We start from the raw sequence: 23684 nt of genomic DNA on the forward strand, positions 1-23684 counted from the left end.
CCCTCAGAAAATGGAAAGAAGCTTTCCTGATGAAGCAAGGAGTCTTTCCATTTAAAAAGAGTTAATGGATCTTCTATGACTTATGCCACGATCAGATATTCCCAGGACAAAGCATTTGGTGAGCTGGACACCATTCAGCTAGTTCCTTCAGTTTTCTACTGCACTTTGCTTCTGTAATTATGGCCACAGTTTTGAAAATAAAATGGTGTTGATAGAGTTGAGACTTCAGGGATCAGAATGCCTCTGAAGAATAGTACCATATTCGTTTGTAGAATGATGATCCCACAGAGGTCACTTCCCTATCAGTAATCTGTGGTCATGCTGAAGGGACATCCAGACCATCTAGATTATCCCTTTGCAACCAGCATCAGGCCTCTGTGGGACCAAATAATTTCAGAGCTGTATTATACTAGGAGACAAGAGCAGGATAGCAAGGCCCCTACAAGAGTTAAATCACTTTCTAGGGTTACACAGGGAGCTAGACATGAAGCCAGGATGAGAATTGGTGGCTCTCTCATTGCATCATTATGTTCTCTGATGGCTTGCAAGGGAGAATATAATCCAAGCCTTGGAAGGTAGGTGGAGGTAAGCAAATTATTTTTGTAAGGGGCTGGATAGTAAATGATTTTGACTTCAAAGGCCATATGATCTTTGTGGCAACTATCCAACTCCGTTATTGTAGCCAAGTACATAATGAAATTTGTGTGGCTTTGTGTCAATAAAGCTTTATTAATGAACACTGAAATATGAATTTCACATTTATCAAATGTCACAAAATACTGTTTCATCTTGGATTTTTTTTCAATTATTTAAAAATGTGAGAAACATTCTCAGCTCATGGTGGGCTGGTTTTGGCCTGGGCCAGGCATGTGCCTACTCCTATTGTAGAGTGACATATCTCAGCCCATGAGAGAACTGATTCTTTGTCTTGGGTCATACCCATCCCCTATGGCTCCATTCCATACCTCGGAGCTTCAGATCTCACTCATTTGTCCTCTGCAGAGGTGCTGTCACATTAGACTGTGAAGTTAGATCACTTACATTTCATCTCTGAATGCCTTATTTAATAAAAGTCATCCTAGGTTACAGGACTTACTCAGAAAAGGACGTAGAGGAAGAATTCCTTCTGACAAACACAGACTTGACCACAAATGCCAGTTATATTGTCAGTGAGTGTTGGTGGTTTGGATCACACTTAATAACATCAGACAAAAGGGATTGTGAATGTTGCCTGTTAACATGGCTTTCGTGGAAAATACAGAAAATGCCCAAAACTCCTTGCTGACATTGCTGACTGCATGTTTACATTGAAAGGAAATATTTGGGTTTGTATGTAAATAACTGCCTCTAGAAATCTGCCACATTCCTTGGGTTGGTTGGAATTCTACTGTCCCATTCTTTAGACAAGCCTGGTTTGTTTGCTCGCTTAACATAACAGCCAAATGTTTTCTTAAAATCCAAGAGCTTTCTCTGTTGCTGACACTGTTTGTTGGTATCAGAAGGATGGACAGCCCTCTAGGAACACTAGTTTTTTTCTGGATTGAGAACATGCAGATGCAGTCTGTGGTTTTTCGGACTTGGATGAGGGCCATAGGTCTAAATTAAGGGAATAATGCCTTTTGCTCAGTTTCCTTTCTTGACTGGAGTGTCCTTACAGGAAAAGAGTGAGTCATGAAGGTTTTCTGGAAGCCAAGAGAAGGCTAAGACATGTCACATCAGTTAGTTGCCACAGTGGTGACTTTTGGCTGGAGCCACCACAAATGAAGGGCTCCAGGTGGGTCACTAGAGCTATAATCCAGACCCTGCCTTGAGATATAAGGCCCTGAGAGCCACTAACTCTTACTGTTCTTGCACTTTTGTCACACATGACACTACCTCATGAGAATTACAGATACTGGTACAATGTTGCCTGTTGGGATATTTATGGTCACCAAGACTTTTTGGTTGCAAGGAATGGAACCCAACTCACACTGACTGTACAAATATAAACACATAAAAAAATAAGTACCATTCACTCAAAAGTCTGAAAAAAACTATGGGTTGATCTTTAGTCATAATTGCTTCCAGTATTTAAGGAGCAAATATCATCTCTCCTTTCCTTTTTTTTTGTCTTTATCTCTGCGTTCATCTGTGTTGCCTTCATCTTCTGACAGACTTTCTCCATGTGGATGGAAAGCTGGACGCTGGCATTTCTGGACTCATAGGGTCCTTACAACTCACAGTCTCAAAAGGAAAGAGCCTCTCTCCCAGCATCTATTTCTGTCTCTGTGAAAAAAACCTCACTTGTCCTTGCTTCAGTAATATGCTCACCCTTGGACTTAACAACGAGTATCAATGAATACTCTGGCTAGTGTAGGCCACACGTTCTCCTGTCTGGTCTTACCAGAATCATGTGGAGTGAGGAGGAGGAAGTTTTGATGAAAGAATGTGGGACAAACACAAAATGAAAAGCAATGCACTACACTAGTAAATTATTTGTTTGCATTTAGTAAAAATATGCTTTTCATAAGGAGTAAGCAAGTCAGAAGCCACCTGGTGAATCTTTGTTCTTTCTCCATTCCCTGGTCTTCTTTGTTCTTTCACTGAGCTATGGGCTGAAGTAATACAAATGAAAAACACCCGATCTCGCTGTCAGTACTATCATGGTCTAGTTCAGGAGAGCAGCACATAAACAGCAACATGCAAGTTATTGCAGTAGGCTGTGATATTTGCTCAAGGTGCTGCTAATCCACTCACTGTGGGCCAAAGACGACAGGTATAAAAGAGTTCATCTTCCTCTGCTATTGTGAGGATTTAGATAGTGCACAGGCTCGGATGCCAATGCTATTATTACTGCCTTACAGAAGCCTGCCTTAATTCTGATGAAAGGATCATCATTTTCAGCACAACCCTCTGAATTCCCAGAGTGGAAAGCTAGCAAATATATGGCTTGCAGAGGGAGCCTCATACCATGGCCAGGACATAGCAAGAAAGTAATACATTTTCAATTAATGTTTAAGGGAAAATTAATCAGTAGATTCCTCAGCTGGGAAGGAGACATTAGAATACACACAAAAAAGTATTTTTCGAGGCATCTGGTGGCTCAGTCAGTTAAGTGTCTGACTTCAGCTCAGGTCATGATCTGGCGGTTCATGAGTTGAAGCCCTGCATCGGGCCCTGTGCTGACAGCTCACAGCCTGGTGCCTGATTCGGATTCTGTGTCTCCCTCTCTCTGCCATACCCTCCCCACCACCCCCCACCCCCCGCTCGCACTCTGTCTCTCTCAAAAATAAATAAAATTTAAAAAATTTCTTTTAAGTATTTTTCAAGGTTCCCTTTAAAAACTGCCAAAACTTACCAAAAGCGATATTCAGATAGGAAGACAGATGACTTTTCAAGAAGAGATATTGTAATCTCTAGGGAAAAAGAGAATATAATCCTCGGGATTTCACTGCTTTGGTTCTTTCTTCACCTTCTTCAGGCTTTCCCATGGCTTTCAAAGATGAGGCCATGTGTGCTCAAAATCGAAGCCTGAGGGTTTTGGAATCCCTGACTCCCAGGAGTAAAATAAGATGTTTGGATGAATGGGGGCCCACAATCCTGTCCAATGTAGATATGCTGTGATCCTGTGCCCAATTTTCTGATCTATATTCTGTTTACATTGGATGTGGCGTAAGCAACCCACTAAGAACCACCAAGCTCTGCTCTGTTAAGGCTTGAAGAGAAGTCCTCTCCCTGATGAGACAGCTCATCAACCAGGAAATGGTTAGTCAGACCAGCTATGATAGCATCTGCACCTCAGTCCCCCTGAAGTGTCCACGAAGTTCTCCCCAAATCCATGCCATGCATAGGAAGTCAAGAAGATACTGTATTGAGGGGCGCCTGGGTGGCGCAGTCGGTTAAGCGTCCGACTTCAACCAGGTCACGATCTCGCGGTCCGTGAGTTCGAGCCCAGCGTCAGGCTCTGGACTGATGGCTCAGAGCCTGGAGCCTGTTTCCGATTCTGTGTCTCCGTCTCTCTCTGCCCCTCCCCCGTTCATGCTCTGTCTCTCTCTGTCCCAAAAATAAATAAACGTTGAAAAAAAAAAAAAGAAGATATTGTATTGATAAAAATTTGCACTGCCAGTGAGAGTTCGGGCCCCATACTTGGGGAAGAAGTGCATATTTCAGATCCAAGATACTGCCCTCAGCCCAGCTACATGAAGTTCTATTTACAAAAGAGTAAAGGAATTGATGTTCTCAATACTGAGGAAAGCTGAGTCCAATCTACCTTAGATATCATTTCTTTTACACCAAAAACTCAATCAATAGATCATTGTCCCTGGATAACTGTTGTATTTTTTTCCAAGTTAAGGTTGTCTGTAAACACGGTGAATGTGGTAACTACATTTTATTTTAGGTTTTCATTTCCAGTAAGAGCACATATCAGGCTTTCAATACATATTTGTAAAATGATGGATGGATGGATGGATGGATGGATGGATGGATGCTACGTATGGAACTCACTTAGGGAGGCAAAGTTTGAACAGGTGGTGCAGAAGATTTGTAGTGCTATATAGTTTAACAAGTAAATATGGCATGGAAGAACTTGAGAGATTTGAAACAATAGGTCTCCTTTGAATCTAGAGAACACTTATCATTTCCAAAGTCTAGTCCAACGGGCTGTGACTCAAAACAAAAGCTTTAAAGGACCGTTTGCAGGAGAATAACATACTGTATTGATGTATCCAGGGACAGGACCCTCAGGCAGAATATTTCTCAGACTATTACATAGAACATGATATTGGCTCTTAATTAGGAGCTAGATCAGAGATGTAATGAGACCTCCCAGGAGAAAGAGGATAATCACAAGACTTGAGGAAGCTATGGTGAAAATCAGTAAATTAGTGCCATATAGGCATCTAATTCTTCCATATCTCATCCCACAGTCCACATGGCACTCCCAAGAATGAAGCATTAATAGCATTAACTCAATGAAGACAGTTATGAATAAACCAAAGATTGGGCAACAGCTGCAAAATCCTGGTTTTCACCCAAGTTTCTACTTCTGCTCCAAAGAGCAGGCTATTTTATGGACCAGTGATAATTGCCCCACCTCTACCCTGAATCACTGTGGGTAAGTAACCCATCTTGGACACACCTGATTAGTAGAAAATATTTATTCTCCTTCCAAATATTTTCAGTCCAAGCACCATGTTTATATGAATTTCTCTAACTGGTCTACACCATCTTTACCTTTCCAAGCTAAATAAATTGAGTAAATAAATTCCAATTGCTAAAAGAGAAATTTTACCATACTCTAAGTTTTCTAGTCAACTCAGTGCTCTCTTGAGTTTAAAAAATCAGCCAACCAGGCAGATGCAATAGAAAGCCTTGCATCCTAAATCTTCTGGATCTAATGTTTGGAATTTGACTATCCAAAGACATTATGGTAGAGATAACAAGAACTTTGAAGTTGGAGAGATCTGTGGGCACATTCTCTATCTCCTACTTGGAAGTAGTGTGACCTCCATGAAGTTATTTCAACCCTCTGAGACTACACTGTAAAATGGAAAGAATAGTAGGATTTTTTTGTAGCAGGCCCATAGGGTTAGTTAGATTTAAATGGCATAACACATGTAAAATGGTAGGTGCTCATTAGAGGATAGCCATCCACCACTCATCCATTCAACAAATGTTTATTGAGTATCTACCATGTGCTAAGGGCTGTTCTTAGTGCTAGGAAAATAGCAATGAACAACACTGTCAATAGAACTTACATTCTCTATGTAGGAGATAAACTAAACAAATATATGTCAGATGGTGATAAGTACTAGAAGATAAATAAAAAGAAAGGAGGGATATTATGGAATGTCCATGGGAAAAGAAGCAATTGCAAATAGAGCAGTCATGGAAGGGTAGGCACACCTTTAGTGTTTGCAGGGCTTGGGGGAAAAACACAGGTGAAGGAACACATTATTTGATCAATAATGAAATCAATTATAGATTGTCATTCCACCTTGACCACATACCTTCGTTGCATCTTGCTCAAGATCTTGGTCAAATTTGGAGTGTTAAAACCCTCAGAGCTCTGCACTAGAATCTGAAGTATCCTGCCTCTAGCCAGTGTCCCTCCCCACTCCCACCTGTTCTCTTCTCACCTCAGCAAGATCCTCTACCATGAGGGCTCTCAAAAACATGTGTGTAGATGCTCCAGCCCACAAGTCCAAGTTACACACACACACACACACACACACACACACACACACACACAACATTAATAGCTGCTTCTTCTCAGCTCTCCTCTCAGGCCTTGGAACATGCCTACCAGCAGCATGGTCTTGGAAGTGTGGTTGGGCTACTGGGGCAGGGAACTCTGGGTACTCAGAATGTTATGTAGGAGTGGGGAGAGGGAGGGAGCTCTCCATGGGCACCTCACTTTAGCCCTGCATATTCCTTGCCCCTCTGGGAAGGGATGAATGAGAGCAGTGCCCTCTAAAGTGAGAGATCTGGGACAGTTGCCCTTCCTGCCTGGGGTAAAGGAAAGAGCTGGTGAAGAATCCACTGTCATGGTAATTTTGAGCAATGACCCAAAGGCATTGAGAGAGTAATCCGTGGAGGATATTTGGGGAAAGAGTATCGTGGACAGTAGAAGTGGCAAGTGCAAAGCCCTGAAGTAGGAACATGTGTGGTATGTTCCAGGAGCATTGAGGAGACCATAGAAGCTGGAGTGGCTCAAGTGAGGGGATTGGTGATTTCAGAGAGATGTCTAGAGGTCAGATCCTGAAGAGTCTTGTAGGTTCTTATGATGACTTGGACTCTGATTTAAGCAAGATGGGAAGCCATTGGCAATTTGAATAGGAAGTGGTAGGATCTAAGTTATGCTTTAAAAGAATCATACTGGCTGGTGCTGGAAACGACTGCAAGGGGCAAGGAGAGAGGCAGGGAGACCAGCCAGCCGGCTAATGCAAGTATCCAGGCAAATGGCGATAGGTTAAACCATGGTGTCCATGGGGGAAGTGAGAGGTTTCAGTTTTAAATCTCATTTAAAGGTAAAGTTAACTGGATTTGCCAGTGGGTTGCATGTCGAGTAGAAAGGGAGAAGAGTCAAGGATGATTCCAAGGCTTTTGAGTTTGAGCAACTGGAGATGAAGCCAAAAGTTTTATTTGCTTTGCTTTTTCGTAACATAGGAGTGAACATAATTATAAACTATATTACTGGTGGCAGCCAATACAAAGCCTCTGGATGATTTGAAGCACAACAAAAACCAAATGTAGTAATAAGAAGAGAGCTAAGCGTGTATTGTCCTGCCTATATAAGCAATGTGTAAATCTGCGCAAGTGTATTTTTTTTGTACACTAGTATTCACAGGTGGACAGAAGTGTTTTCCAAATCACAAATCTCTTTGTTTGAACTTCATTCTGTGCCTTTAATTAAAAAGGCAGTACCTAAAATTATTGTGGTAGAGAGGCATGAACGCTTGGTCCTGCCATCAGTCCTGGGTGCGGCCCTTCCTAGCTTTGGAATCTCTAGCAAGACCTTTAATTCTTTGAAGATTCAGTTCCCACATCTTAAAAATGTGGATGACATTTGGGGCGCCTGGGTGGCTCAGTTGATTAAGCATCTGATTTTTAATTTCGGCTCAGGTGATGATCTCACCGTTTGTGAGTTCGAGCACCACAATGGGCTCTGTGCTGATGGTGCAGAGCCTGCTTGGGATTCTCTGTCTTCCTCTCTCTCTGCCCCACCCCTGCTCATTCTCTCTCACTCTTCTCACTCTCTCTCTCAAAATAAATAAATAAACATTTTTTTTAAATGTGGGTGACAATTGCCAATTTCGTCAATTCTGAAACAGCATCCAGATCCCAGGTGTCATTAAATACTAATGGCATCCATTTAAGCCAAAGTTTAAACAAATATTTGGTCTTCCCCTTTTATAGTTTATATTCTTGTTTATTGTTCTTCCAGCAAGGAATATGAATAGTTAATAATGGGAGGTTTTTTTAGCTGTGATTTATATGATCAAAGAAGTAAATCCAGTTAGCTCAATTGGTCATATTCTGAAATCAGTGAGGTACTCTTTTTGTGTGTGTTCACAAATTAGCTTCCCTCTGTTTCTTGACCACACACTTCACCTGGACTTCACAAATGAGTAGAATTAATTACAATGTGAATCAGACAAAAGAGTGTAAATCCATCACTCCTGTTGAGAAAACAGCTCAAAAAACAAGCATCCCTGCTGGTAGCAATATTTTCTTCATATTTGAACGATGCAACCTTGAATCACCTGTGATGATGACAAAGAATAAATAAATACATATGTGAATAAGTAAAATATAGGAAGGACAGCATGAGATTAACTAACTATAAAGTTTAAAATGTCTCAGGAAGGGGCTCCTGGGTGGCTTAGTCTATTAAGCATCTGACTCTTGATTTCAGTTCAGGTCATGATCTCATGATCGTGAGATCAAGCCCCATGTCGGGCTCCACAGTGAGCATGGAGCCTGCTTAGATTCTCTCTCTCTCTCTCTCTCTCTCTCTCTCTCTCTCAATCCCTCCCTCCCTCCCTCTCCCTTGGCCCCTTCCCTGCTCGCATGTGTGCATGTATGTGCTCTCTCTCAAAAAAAAGGTAATAATAATAATAGAGTAAATAAAAAATAAAAAGTAAAATGTCTCAGGAAGTATTTAGGGAGTAAATTGGTTGAGATAATATTTTCATAGCCTCCAAGAGTTTCTACACCTTAAATTGTTTGAGCTTCCAGGTTTAGCCCTCAGAATCTTTGCTCCCTCAAATCCAAACCAAGAAGTTGGACACTTTTACTTCAAAGAGGTCTTCCAGCTTAAGAAATCTGTAATTCTATGAATCTTCTTCCTGGAAACTGTTCCTTCCACTTGGCACAGTAAACATATTCACGTATATTTTATTTAATCCTAAACTTCAGAATCCAATTTGGTGAACTGTCATTACTTGAAGGTGTCAGCAAATCCTCTGGCATCCGAGAAAATTATTATCAAAACCAATTAAGGGACTTGTCAACCCCGTGTGATTGATTTTGAAATCTGTCAGCAGGGCTGTCTCTGGAGGCAAGGAACCTCATCCACAGGCTTTGCTGTGGGTAAATCAAGCTGGGATGACACCTGGGATTTGGATACTGCTTCAGACTTAACCAAATGGGTGGTCATCATCTGCAGGTCCAGGGGACTACACAAGGACAAGGCAGCTGGCTTCCTGGAAACTTGCAGAAATAATAGTGTGTGTGTGTGTGTGTGTGTGTGTGTGTGTGTGTGTGTAATGGGGTAGAAGGCTGGGGGGCAGCTGGCAGTGACATGAGGGAACAATGGGAAGGGGAAAGACAATCACAAAAACAGCACCCCACCCTGAGCAAGTGAAAGAATTTCTTAGAATGCAACACTGGCCATGGCTGTGAATAATTGGCTTGCAAAGCACTTCCTTCATTTGTTTCTTATATAAAAATGATCATTTTAGTGCTGATGATGAAAGCCCAGAAGGAAATTATGGCTTACTGGTTAGTTTTGCGAATGGCTTTGGTGTAGAATAAAGCTTCATACATGGGGTTCTAAATCTCTGGCCCACAGACCTGAACAAGCAGATTTGAGACTGGTTGTTATGTAACTTTTGAAAGAGGAATTCTCTGATGAGTTGGCCTCAGGAGCAAAATGAAGGGCAAAACTAGGGGACAATCCAAAGCCTTTGCCTAAGTCTAAATCACAGTTCTCTCGGCAAATTACCAAGAGGCCAAGAACTACAAACACTAACGCATATGGCTTTTGTTGGAGAGATTGCCAGCATTTATCTTTCTTATTAAAATATGATAATGACAACCACCCTTTATTAAGTGCTCATAAAATACCAGGCATTTTATACACACGACTACCCATCCTCAAAATAATCCTTCATAATGGCTATTATTCTCCCCATTTTAAAGATAAAGAAACGGAGATATCGAACAGTTATTAGCTAGTGGCACCTGGGTGGCTCGGTTGGTTGAGCATCCAACTTTGGCTCAGGTCGTGATCTTGTGGTTCATAGGTTCAATCCCAGCATTGGGCTCTGTGCTGACAGCTCAGAGTCTGGAGCCTGCTCCAGACTCTCTCTGCCTGTCTCTCTCTTTCTCATTCTCTCTCTCAAAATAAATAAACATTAAAGAAAAAATTTTTTAGAGAAAAGTTATTAGCTCAAAGCCAAACAGCAAGTTAACAGAGGTGCTGTAATTTAATTCTGGGCCTTGCCAGTAGCAAGTTCTATGCCCTTTTCAATACCCTAGCTTGCCTCTGTCCAACTGTCTCATACTTGGCAAATGTCCCCATCACCCTAGTGTGTGGGTCCTTATACATGTCTGTCCATTCTGTCCGTCTCAGTGTTGTGAGTGAGATATGAGTGACAGGACATCATTATATGCTTCATTGTCTTCAGTGTATAGCTGCTTCCTTGTTCTGGATCGGTTTTCTCCTTTGTTGGAATATTTATTTTGCCTTCTCTGCAAACTAAAAATATAAATTTTATGTTTTTTCTGGGATACATCTCTCCCCACACATTATGAATAGTGAAAATTGGCTTCAAATGTTTAATTAAGCTGTGAAATAGACCTTACTCAGACAATACTTGCATTAGTGTGGATTCATGGTGTCTGCCCCTGGAGCTGGAGAACCTTCAGATTAAGCTAATCAGTACTATTGTTGTGTGCAGTTTTGACAATTTTATTCCATGCTTTTCCATTCCTGGCATCTGTGCTTGTAAATATAATGTGATGTGAACTCCTAAGTTGTTCTAGTTTTGTTAAAATTTTCTGTGCTAATAATTTGAAGGGGAGGAGCAACATTCACTGAGAAGTGTCCCAGCCTACATGGCAATATCAGAAGCTTGCATCTAACATAGTGTAATGGCTCGGGGGGCTTGGGTGGCTCAGTTGGTTAAGCGTCCGACTTCAGCTCAGATCATGATCTCACAGTTCGTGATTTCGTGCCAACAGCTCAGAGCCTGGAGCCTGCTTTGGATTCTGTGTCTCCCTCTCTCTCTGCCCCTCCCATGCTCATATTTTGTCTCTCTCTCTCTCTCTCTTAGAAATAAATAAACATTAAAAAAATTAACATACTAATAGCTTAGGTGCTAACTAGTTCTGAAGTATCAGTCATTCCAAAATTTGAGTTTCCCAGTTTTCTCCATAGCATTTTATCATGTGTAAATATTTTCCAATATACCATTTGTTTTCTTGAGGTACAGAAAGATACAGTTATTTGCAGAATAAATATCGCCTGGATGAAACAATAAAAATTACTGTGCACCAGTAAATTAAGTTTATTAAGCCTTGCATAAATGAATGAGGTGCCAGGAATGTGGTTTATAGTTAAGGAGAATAGATCACACATATTAAGGCTGTATAACTTCCTCATTATGGTGGTATCATACAGGGCCCTACTACCAGAAACTGAAAATGTTATCTTTTATTTTGTCACTTACATTTCTTGGCTTTCAAAAAAACACCTTTGTATTAAAATGGGCTAAATTATGGTGTGGCAACAAACAAATTCCATCAGTATGTTGCAGTTACCAATTGCTCTATGACAAACTGTCCTAACTTAGTGCTGTAAAATAACAATATATTGCTGTGCTCGCAAATTCTATGGGTCAGGAAATCTGACACGACATAGTGGTGATGTCTTGTCTTTGCTGCATAATAGGTGGGGTGTTAGTTGCGGAGCACTCAAATAGCTGGGGGGCCGAAATCATCTGGAAGTTTCTTCGCTCACATGTTTGGTGCCTGGCTAGGATAACTCAGACTAGCTGGGACTCTTCACAAGAGCACCTATGCGTGAACTCTCTGTGGGGCTTGGGCTCTGTGATGGCTGGATTCTGAGAGGGAACATGCAGACAGCAAGTGTTCCAAGAGAGTTAGTACTGCAGAAGCAACTTTCTGGCCTTTTGGGGGCCAGTCTCAGTAGTCATGAAGTGTCACTTCCCTCACTCAGATGAAAGAGGAGGAGAAATAGAGTCTACTTTCTGATGGGAGAAGGGCAAATTCACACTGAAGACGAGCATGTTGGATGGGTGACGCTGTGGGCCCTCTTGATCATCTTTGGAATCTGCCATCTGCCATGAGTTGGCTTACAACAACCAGGACCTATGTCTTGTTCAAAGTCTGCTGTGGCTCCAGACAGTTCTCCAGAGTGGATTGTTGGCTTAGCAATCCTGGCTGCTGCTTCCATCCCACAGCTCCTCCATATCACTCATGATTCCACAACCATTGCCGCAGGGGAAGAGAGGCATGGACGATCACACACCAGCTTTCAGATACACCACCTGGAAGAGACATCTTAAGTCACTTCTACTCACATTTCATGGCTCACACAACCATGCCTGCATTCATTGGAGCAAGCACATGTGGCCTTCTTGTGTGCCCACAAAGAAAATAGAGCTAGAAATGCTGGCAAATGGCAATGGTGTATCACAGCTTTAGAGATACTGCCTGAATGGTGAAATCCTGTAATTCTCATCAGTGCTGGTTTCTGTACTTTATCAAATTAGCTCATTCATTCCTTTATCCATCTAACAAATATGTATCCGATGCCTACTACATGTGACACATCAGTAGTTAGTTCCTGGAAAGAATTCAGCTGCTTTCAAAAAGCATATAATTTTACTCCAGAAAACCAATTGAAATTTCAGTTGCTTTGTCATTGACTCCTTTGGCAGGGGGTCTCTCTCAGATCTACACTTTCCTGTCCACTCCAAGGAATATGAAATAAGAATGTTTTCTCTCCTTGCCTCCCAGGATATTGATTTTATTATTTTCATACGCTATTGTAGTCAAAACCCTTTTTATTTCAGTATTAATCACCTATCTTCCCTTTTACAGGCCTTAATGTCACAGCAGACCATTGGGGATGCAGCTCTAATTCTAGAAAACGCAGATGTGGCTATTTAATTAGACACTGCCATGGCAATAAACTGTGTGATAAATTAAATGGCTTTAATCCAGTTTAGAGTAATCATGCATTCATTAGTCTGACAGCCTGATTCCATTTGTTGTTGTTTTAAAACAAAATTAGGATAGCAAGGCTACAAACTGTGGATAAGTCTGGACAGAAGTCTCCCATTTTTAAAAAACAGAGCTTATAACTACATTTCAACAATGAAAGGAACGAAAACCAGCAGGAGCTCTGTTTGGGCCAGTTCGTGTCTCAGTCTTCAATTAGAAAATTGTGTTTCTAATGGGAAACCATAGGACAATCCTCACTCCCTGGTGAGAAAGAATGAAGAGGAAGAAATGAGCTCTGTGATAGACTGAAGTAATGATACTGTGTTTTTGTCTGGGTAGCTGTCTTCCTAAGTGACTTTGGGTGTGTAGAAAATCACTCTTAGCCTTGGTTTATCCATGCACCAAATCATACTATGGAATCTCCCACTGGAATATTCTAAATTATTAAGAACTTAGCACAAGTTCTTATTTAAAAGCAAATTATAGGAAGTATAAACAATGGAAATCATTGGAGGTACACACTAAAGATAACTTCAAGATGTGTTTAAGTAAATATATAGCTGGTAAAATTAAAATTCAGGTCTGTTAAAGCTCTTCTTGACTTTCAAAGTGTACCTCTTAAAAACTGAGAATAAACAGAGGGTTGATGAAGGGTGGGAGGGAGGGGAAAGTGGGTGATGGGCATGGAGGAAGGCACCTGTTGGGATGAGGACTGGGTGTTGTATGGAAACCAATTTGACAATAAATTTCATATTAAAAAAAAAAGAGAAAAATGGTGGAAATGGAAAAACATTACATTAAAAAAACAAAACAAAGTGTACCTATACTGACAAGAACCTTGTGAGAAATTGTATAAGAAACTTAGTGGTCTGCTGAGTTTATCCCAGTATCCTATGTGTATGCAGGCCAAAACTGGATATTTATAGGATTGTTGTCATAGCTTTTAATTTGCTACAGCTAGTTATACGGCTTCCTTAGGTCTTCTAAACTAGGTCAACCAGTCAGCCCTCAGGTCTTGCATACCATATTTTGCTGAGCCAAAAGGAACAAAGGGAGATATTATCAAAAACCACAAGCAAAACTGTCAATAGATACTCTGATGATAACTTTAACTTTTAATGAAACTTCAGGTCTTTTAAGGTCACTAAGATGTAAACTAAGCTGGACAATGATTATACTAAAAGGGAAGTGACTAAGCAGCACAACATTTTGAATTCCAAGAATTTTTGTTACATCGTGGTAGGTAAATATCACCAGCTTCACTTATTTGGTGCTTTGGAGTCTAAAACACTGTTTGGAGACTAAAGGGCTCCAAAATTGTACTTTTCAAGTTCACCTTCTGTCATTCTAAAACTTTTGAAGTCTTACCAGTCCTTAAAAACTAAAGAAACTCTGTATGTATGCTTATTTTTTAAGGATATGTCCTGAATCTTTAAAATTCTACATGTGTATGTACTTTTTAAATCCCCAAACATACATGCTGCCTATAATTTATTTCTTTTCCATGCTTAAGTACAAGTAATGATATTTTTAAATTTGAAACTAGGAATTAATTCCATTATTTGGCAATATTAAATTCCTTTAAAATGTTAATTTAAAGAATTTTCTTTTTAAAAATCAAGGTTTGAACTAAATAGCTTCTAAAATCTCTCCCTTCTGCTAGAGAAGGAAAGGAACTAGTATTTGGGGGGCATGTACTATGTGCCCTATGCTTACATGCAGTATCTTATTTATTCCCCACAGCAACCCCATCAGGTAAATGTTACTATTCTTCTCTTACACATGAAAAACCCAACTTCCTAAAATTAAAGTTTGTCCAAACTGACATGAGCGATCAGCAGTAAAGGTGAACTTCCACTCCAAGTCTGTCCAGCATCCAAGCCCATGCACTGTCTCCCGTCCTCACCCCTTCACAGTTCACATGGTATTTAGCAGTAGAAAATCACTATCGACCCCACTTAACATTAAGCATTTCTTTTTTTCTTTTTTCATCAAGAGAGGCTAGACCCAAGCCCTCTACTCCCTTCACTGACATCATAAAGTTTCACTAATTCCTAACAAACATACAAACATACCAACAACAAAAACCCATGCCCTGGAAATTCAGGCCAAATTGAATGGCTAGAATGTTATTAGTTTGTATAGGATAGTTGAACACATCCAAACATTGATAACACAAAGTGAAGTTGAAATTAAAGCGATTTTCTAAATAATTAAGGTCAAAATAACTGCTATTAAGGAAAAGACAATTTCACATATTTAAGACAGTGAGTTATAAAATTTTCCAACTAAAGTAGTGCTATATACTTAGAGAATTTAGTCAAAACACCTTTCCAAGTTTATTCCTTTAAAAATTAGTGGAAATAATTGCACCAAGAAGCATAAAATACCTAGGAATAAATCTAACCAAAGATGTAAAAGATCTGTATGCTGAAAACTATAGAAAGCTTATGAAGGAAATTGAAGAAGACATAAAGAAATGGAAAAACATTCTGTGCTCATGGATCGGAAGAATAAATATTGTCAAAATGTCAATACTACCCAAAGCTATCTACACATTCAATGCAATCCCAATCAAAATTGCACCAGCATTCTTCTCGAAACTAGAACAAGCAATCCTAAAATTCATATGGAACCACAAAAGGCCCTGAATAGCCAAAGTAATTTTGAAGAAGAAGACCAAAGCAGGAGGCATCACAATCCCAGACTTTAGCCTCTACTACAAAGATTTAATCATCAAGACAGCATGGTATTGGCACAAAAACAGACACATACACCAATGGAATAGAATAGAAACCCCAGAACTAAACCCACAAACGTATGGCCAACTAATCTTTGACAAAGCAGGAAAGAATATCCAATGGAAAAAAGACAGTCTCTTTAACAAATGGTGCTGGGAGAACTGGACAGCAACATGCAGAAGATTGAAACTAGACCACTTTCTCACACCATTCACAAAAATAAACTCAAAATGGATAAAGGACCTGAATGTGAGATAGGAAACCATCAAAACCCTAGAGGAGAAAGCAGGAAAAGACCTCTCTGACCTCAGCCGTAGCAATTTCTTACTTGACACATCCCCAAAGGCAAGGGAATTAAAAGCAAAAATCAACTACTGGGACCTTATAAAGATAAAAAGCTTCTGCACAGCAAAGGAAACAACCAACAAAACTAAAAGGCAACCAATGGAATGGGAAAAGATATTTGCAAATGACATATTGGACAAAGGGCTAGTATCCAAAATCTATAAAGAGCTCACCAAACTCCACACCCGAAAAACAAATAATCCAGTGAAGAAATGGGCAGAAAACATGAATAGACACTTCTCTAAAGAAGACATCCAGATGGCCAACAGGCACATGAAAAGATGCTCAACATCGCTCCTCATCAGGGAAATACAAATCAAAACCACACTCAGATATCACCTCACGCCAGTCAGTGGCCAAAATGAACAAATCAGGAGACTATAGATGATGGAGAGGATGTGGAGAAACAGGAACCCTCTTGCACTGTTGATGGGAATGCAAATTGGTGCAGCCACTCTGGAAAACAGTGTGGAGGTTCCTCAGAAAATTAAAAATAGACCTACCCTATGACCCAGCAGTAGCACTGCTAGGAATTTACCCAAGGAATACAGGGGTACTGATGCATAGGGGCACTTGTACCCCAATGTTTATAGCAGCACTCTCAACAATAGCCAAATTATGGAAAGAGCCGAAATGTCCATCAATTGGTGAATGGATAAAGAAATTGTGGTTTATATACACAATGGAGTACTACGTGGCAATGAGAAAGAATGAAATATGGCCCTTTGTAGCAACATGGATAGAACTGGAGAGTGTTATGCTAAGTGAAATAAGCCATACAGAGAAAGACAGATACCATATGGTTTCACTCTTATGTGGATCCTGAGAAAACTAACAGAAACCCATGGGGGAGGGGAAGGAAAAAAAAAAAGAGGTTAGAGTGGAAGAGAGCCAAAGCATAAGAGACTCTTGAAAACTGAGAACAAACTGAGGGTTGATGGGGGTTGGGAGGGAGGGGAGGGTGGGTGATGGGTATTGAGGAGGGCACCTTTTGGGATGAGCACTGGGTGTTGTATGAAAACCAATTTGACAATAACCTTCATATATTGAAAAAAAATAAATAAAAATGAGTGGAGAAACAAAATCTAGGATTGATTCTCTTGTTTACTGATCTGTGTTGTAAACATAAAATATATTTGATGTATTTTTCTCATAAAGTTTTATGTTTTAGTATCTTTTTTTAATTTTTATTTTAATTCCAGTTAGTTAACATACCGTGTTATGTTAGTTTCAAGTGTGTTATTCAACACTTCCATACATCACCCTGCGCTCATCACAAGTGCACTCCTTAATCCCCAGGACCTGTTTCACCCATCTCCCCATCCACCTCCCCTCTGGTAACTATCTGTTTGTTCTCTATAGTTAAGAATCTGTTTCTTGGTTTGTCTTTCTCTCTCTTTTTTTTCCCTTTGCTTGTTTGTTTTGTTTCTTAGATTCCACATATGAGTGAAATCATGTGGTATTTATCTTTCTCTGATTGACTTGTTTCACTTAGGATAATACTGTCTAGTTCCATCCATATCGTTGCAAATGGCAATATTTCATTTTTTTATGGGACACTTGGGCTGTTTCCATGGTTTGGCTACTGTAAATAACACTTCTATAAACATTGGGGTGCATGTATCCTTTTGAATTAGTATCTTTGTATTCTTTGGGTAAATACCTAATAGTGCCATTGTGGATTGCAGGGTAGTTCTATTTTTAACTTTATGAGGAACCCTCATACTATTTTCCCCAGTGGCTGCATCAGTTTGCATTCCCACCAACAGTACAGGAGGGTTCTTCTCATTCCACATCCTTGTCAATACCCGTTGTGTCTACCCGTTGTGTCTTATGTTATTGATTTTAGCCATTCAGACAGTACGAGTTGATATCTCATTGTAGTTTTGATTTGTACTGTCCTGATGATGAGTTATGTTGAGCATCTTTTCATGTATCTGTTGACCATCTGTATGTCTTCTTTGGAAAAATGTCTATTCATGTCTTCTGCCCAGTGTTAATTATATTATTCATTTTTGGTGTTGAGGGTTTTTTTTAATATTTATTTATTTTTGAGACACAGCACGAGCAGGGGAGGGGCAGAGAGAGAGGGAAACAGAGAATTTGAAACAGGCTCTGAACTCTCAGCACAAAGCCTGACATGGGGCTTGAACCCACGACCAGTGAGATCATGACCTGAGCCAAAGTCAGACACTCAACCAACTGAGCCACCCAGGCGCCCCTGGTGTTTAGTTTTATAAGTTCTTTATATATTTTGGATACTAACCATTTGTCAGATATATCATTTGCAAATATCTTCTCCCAATCCACAGGTTACCTTTTAGCTTTGTTGTTTGTTTCCTTTGCTGTGTGGAAGCTTTTCATTTTGAGGAAGTCCCAATAGTTTATTTTTGCTTTTGCTTCCATTGCCTCAGGAGACATATCTAGAAAGAAGTTGTTGCGGCCAATGTCAAAGAGGTTACTGCCTATGTTCTCCTCTAGGATTTTTATGGTTTCAGGTCTCACATTTAGGTCTTTAATCCATTTTGAATTTATTTTTTTGTTTGGTATAAGAAGGTGGTCCAGTGTCATTCTTTTGCATAGTGCTGTCCAGTTTTCCCAATACCATTTGTTGAAGAGATTGTCTTTTTCCCATTGGATAGCCTTTACTGCTTTGTCAAAGAATAATTGACCATATAGTTGTGGGTTCATTTCTGGGTTTTCTATTCTGTTCTATTGATCTACATGTCTATTTTCATGTTGGTATCGTACTGTTTTGACCACTATAACTTTATAATGTAACTTGAAGTCCAGAATTGTGATGCCTCAAGCTTTGCTTTTCTTTTTCAAAATTACTTTGGCTACCTAGGGTCTTTCATGGTTCCATACAAATTTTAGGATTGTTTGTTCTAGGTCTGTGAAAAATGCTGTTGGTATTTTCATAGGGATTTCATTAAAGGTTTAGATTGTTTGGGGTAGTGTAGACATTTTAGCAATATTTGTTCTCCCAATCCATGAGCACGGAATATATTTCCATTCCTTGGAACCATCTTCAATATCTTTCATCAGCTTTTTACAGTGTCAAGAGTACAGGTCTTCCACCTCTTTGGTTAGGTTTATTCCTAGGTATCTTACTCTTTGTGGTGCAATTGTAAATGGGATTGATTCCTTAATTTCTCTTTCTGATGCTTCATTATTGGTTTATAGAAATGCAACAGATTTCTGTACATTGATTTTGTATCCTGCGACTTTACTGAATTCATGTATCAGTTCTAGTAGTTTTTTTTTTTTTTTTTGTGGAGTCTTTTGGGTTTTCTATATATAGTATTGTGCCATCTGCAAACAGTGAAAGTTTTACTTCTTCCTTGCCTATTTGGATACCTTTGTTTCTTTTTGCTGTCTGACTGTTGTGGCTGGGACTCCCAGTGCTATGTTAAATAACAGTGGTGAGAGTAGACATCTCTGTCTTGTTCCTGACCGTAAAGGAAAGCTCTCAGTTTTTCCCCCATTAACGATGATATTAGCTGTGGGTTTTTCATATATGTCCTTTATTATGTTGAGGTATGTTCCCTCTAAACGTACTTTGTTGAGGGTTTGCATCATGAGTGGATTTTGTACTTTGTCAAATGCTTTTCCTGCATTTTTTGAAATAATCATATGGTTCTTATCCTTTCTTCTATTAATGTGGTATATTGCATTGACTGATTTGAGAATTTTGAACCACTCTTGCAACCCATGTATAAATCTCAGTTTATTGTGGTGAATATTCTTTTAATGTATTGTTGAACTAGGTTTGCCAGGATTTTGTTGAGAATTTTTGCATCCATATTCATCAGGGATACTGGCGTGTAGTTCTCTTTTTTAGTGGAGTCTTTATCTGATTTTGGTATCAGAGTAATGCTGGCCTGATAGAATGAATTTGAAAGTTTTCCTTCCTTTTCTATTTTTTGGAATACATTGAGAAGAATAGGTATCAACCCTTCTTTAAATGTTTAGTAGAACATGCCTCTGAAGTCATTTAGCTGTGGACTTCTGTTTTGATTACTGATTCCATTTCTTTTCTGATTATCAGTCTGTTCAAGTTTTCTATTTCTTCTTGTTTCAGTTTTGATTTCCTGGTTAACTCATTCATTGTTTAGTAGCATGTTGTTTAACTTCCATGTATTTGTGGTCTTTCCAAATTTCTTCTTGTGGTTGACTTCTACTTTCACAGCACTGCTGTCAGAAAAGGCCCATGGTATAATTTCACTCTTTTTGTATTTGTTGAGACCTGTTTTGTGACCTATATGTGATCTATTCTGGAGAATGTTCTGTGTGCACTTAAAAGAATATGTGTTCTGCTGTTTAAGGATGGAATGTTCTGAATATGTTAAGTCCATCTGGTCTAGTTTGTCATTCAAAGCCATTGTTTCCTTGTTTATTTTCTATTTAGATGATCTCTCCATTGATGTAAGTGGGATGCTAAAGTCCCCTACTATTTTTGTGTTATTATCAATTAGTTCCTTTATGTTGGTTATTAATTGTTTTATATATTTGGGTGCTCTCATGTTGAGTGCACAAATATTTACCATTATTATATCTTCTTGTTGGATTGTCCCCTTTATGATTATATAATGCCCTTCTTTGTCTCTTTTTATGGTCTTTGTTTTAAAGTCTAGTAGTATAGTTGACAAACAATGTAACATTACTTTCAGGTATACAACATAGTGATTCAATATCTCTATAGGTTATGCTGTGTTCACCACAAGCATAGCCACCATCTATCCCCATACATTACTATTGCAATATCATTGACTATATTCCTTATGCTGTGCTTTTGACTCCCATGTCTGTTTTTTTTTCTTTTTAGGAGTTAAAATATGTTTCTCCATCTTTTTTCAGGGAAGTCAGTAGTGCTTTGAATGACTTCTGTGTTCTGATTCTTCTCAATTCTTGTTTAAGTTTGCCTCTCTGATTTGAAATTTATCCTTTATTACTGGCCCTGACTTTTACAAAAGGATTTTCCTCCAACTAACCCTGAATAATCATACAATCACAGCTTTTAGCTTTCATGAGTCCCATTACCATTTAGCCTCAGTTAATCACTGTCTCCCAAGACATAGATTCTGATTGTCAGCATCTACTTTGAGTGAAAAATGGTTGAAATATTTTCTCCATTTCATTTCAACACAAGAAAGAACTCTGCTTTTTAAAATTGGGCTTTAATAATTGCTGAAATCAGAATGATAACAGACCTCCATGAACCTGAGAAAGCATTTCATACTTCCAGAAATGAGTAAAGAAGTGAAGCAATGGTGTTACTCAGGCACAGTTGGAGGAAGTGCCACTAGAGCAAGGAGTAAATGTCAGAGAAAGTGAGTGATGCAGGAACTGGCAGCAGAAAAGTGGGTCTTCTGGGAGCAGGAACATTTGTAAACCTTTCCCAGTTATGGCTGTGCTTTCTAGCTAGGTTAATATAAGGAATTGTGAAACAAAACTATATGAAGAATCAGTGATGTATAGTGAAACAAACGGGACTGACTTTTAATAGCTTGACAGATGGGGTACTGTTGGAAGGAGGGACTGCATCACTATCTTACTCTTCTCTCCAACATCATTCTCCCTCTGAGTCCCCAGAAGTTTAGAGATAGGAGTAGTGTGTGTGTGTGTGTGTGTGTGTGTGTGTGTGTGTGTGGTGGTGGTGGTGGTGATTGGAGGTTCTTTCCTATTCCCAGGCCATTAGATAGCTCCACTTCCCTCTTCTTTTTTTCTTCTCCAACTCCTTTCCAAAAGAGTAAAAGAAGCCTTGCCTTAGACAGGTTTAGAGAGACTAAATAAGTCCATGACCTAGATGTGCAAACAAAGCTGACTTGATTACCTGGTTAATTAAACAGTTGCTGTGTCAGAAGCACCACTCTCAGAGAAGCTCTGGGGTTGCCTTTCATCACTTTAAGCTTATATATTCTGAGGTGTCCATCCTTCCCAGCAAAGAGGAGAATTAAATGTCCACATTCCTAAACCACTAACAACATGTGCAGTGCCCCACCCTGAACATGTGTGCCTGCCTTCATATTCTCAGGATGAGTTGCAATGATGGCACAGACATGGGGAAGACGTTGAGGTGTTCCCCAACCTTGAATCAGGAAATAAGCTTGCCAACCATATACTGAATAAAGTGGTGCTTAAGAAAGGCCTCTATTAAAGTGTTTCTTCTTGGGAATGTAAGGGCCTTTATGGGAGAATTTAATCTTTGATGTAATAAAACAATGTACAGATAGAAAGAAATAACAAAGATTAGAGTATAAATAAATGAAATAGAAAATATAAAAACAATATAAAAAATTTAATGAAACTAAGAATTGGTTTTTGCAAAAGATAAACAAACTTGACAAACCCATACATAGACTCATTAAGAAATAAAGATTCAAATAAATAAAATAAGGAGACATTACAAGTGATACCATAGAAATACAAAGGATCATAAGAGACTACTATGAACAATTATATACCAAACTACTGGATAATATAGAAGAAATTGATAAATTCCTAAAACAATACAATCTACCAAGACTGTATTATGAAGAAATATAAAGACTAAATATACATATAACTAGCATGGACATTGAATCAGTAATCAAAAACTACCAAACAAAGAAAAGTCCCAGACCAGATGGCTTCATTGGTGAATTCTACCAAACATTTAAAGAATTAATTCTAATTCTCACATTCCTCTAAAACATTAAAGAGAAGAGAACACTCGCACACTCATGTTATAAGGCCAGCATTACCCTGATACCAAAGCCACCTAAAGGCACTACAAGAAAACAACACTTCAGGCCAATATCCCTGATGAGTGCAGATGTAAAAATCTTCAACAAAATACTAGCAAACTGGGGCACCTGGGTGGCTCAGTTGGTTAAGTGTCTGACTTCGGCTCAGGTGATGATCTCGTGGTTTGTGAGTTTGAGTCCCATGTCAGCTCTGCACTGACACCTCGGAGCCTGGAGCCTGCTTCAGATTCCGTGTCTCCCTCTCTGTCTGCCCCTTCCCTGCTTGTGTTCTCTCTCTCTTAAAAATAAATAAATAAATAAATAAATAAATAAATAAATAAATAAACAAACATTAAAAAAAATCCTAGCAAACTAAATCCAATAACACATTAAAAGGGTCATACACCATGATGAAGTGGGATTTATCACTGGAATGCAAAGATGGCTCAATAAATGCAAATCAGCTAATGTGATATATCACATTAACAGAATAAAGGATAAAAATCACATGATTATCTCAATACATGCAGAAAAAGCATTTGACAAAATTCAGCATCCTCTCATATTAAAAACTCTGAACAAACTAAGAAGGAAATACCTCAACATAATAAAAGCTATATATGAAAAACCCATAGCTAACATCATATTCAATGATAAAGAAAAAAAAAAGCTTTAATACTCGGAAAAAGGCAAGGATGCCTACTCTCACCACTTCTATCCAACATAGTACTAGAAGTCCTAGGCAGAACAGTTAGGCAAGGAGAAGTAGTAAAAGGCATCCAAATTGGAAAGAAAAAAGTAAAAATGCCCCTGTTTGCGAATGACATGATCTTACACATATAGGAAACCCTAAAGACTCAAAAAAAAAAAAAAATACTGTTAGAACTAATAAATGAATTCAGTACAATTGCAA

The 23684-nt window shown here is 39.1% G+C and overlaps 1 protein-coding gene and 1 non-coding gene across 6 annotated transcripts in view; one reads left to right on the forward strand and one right to left on the reverse strand.

The window, feature by feature from the left end:
* The window catches only part of PRLR (prolactin receptor), a 160726-nt gene that overhangs the window by 69742 nt on the left and 67300 nt on the right, over positions 1 to 23684 (forward strand). Inside the window, exon 2 of one of the 5 annotated variants that reach the window (XM_045038167.1) lies at positions 4908 to 5095. The exons of the other annotated variants lie outside the window; for them this stretch is intronic. The gene's annotated coding sequence lies outside the window, so the exon portion shown is untranslated. The remainder of the gene's footprint in view (positions 1 to 4907; positions 5096 to 23684) is intronic. 5 annotated transcript variants of the gene reach the window in all.
* TRNAQ-UUG lies at positions 18176 to 18260 on the reverse strand. Its single transcript has one exon. It is a non-coding gene; the product is annotated as a tRNA-Gln (tRNA).

This window comes from Felis catus, chromosome A1, assembly GCF_018350175.1.
Source record: "Felis catus isolate Fca126 chromosome A1, F.catus_Fca126_mat1.0, whole genome shotgun sequence".
In the NCBI taxonomy this organism is placed as follows: Eukaryota; Metazoa; Chordata; class Mammalia; order Carnivora; family Felidae; genus Felis; species Felis catus.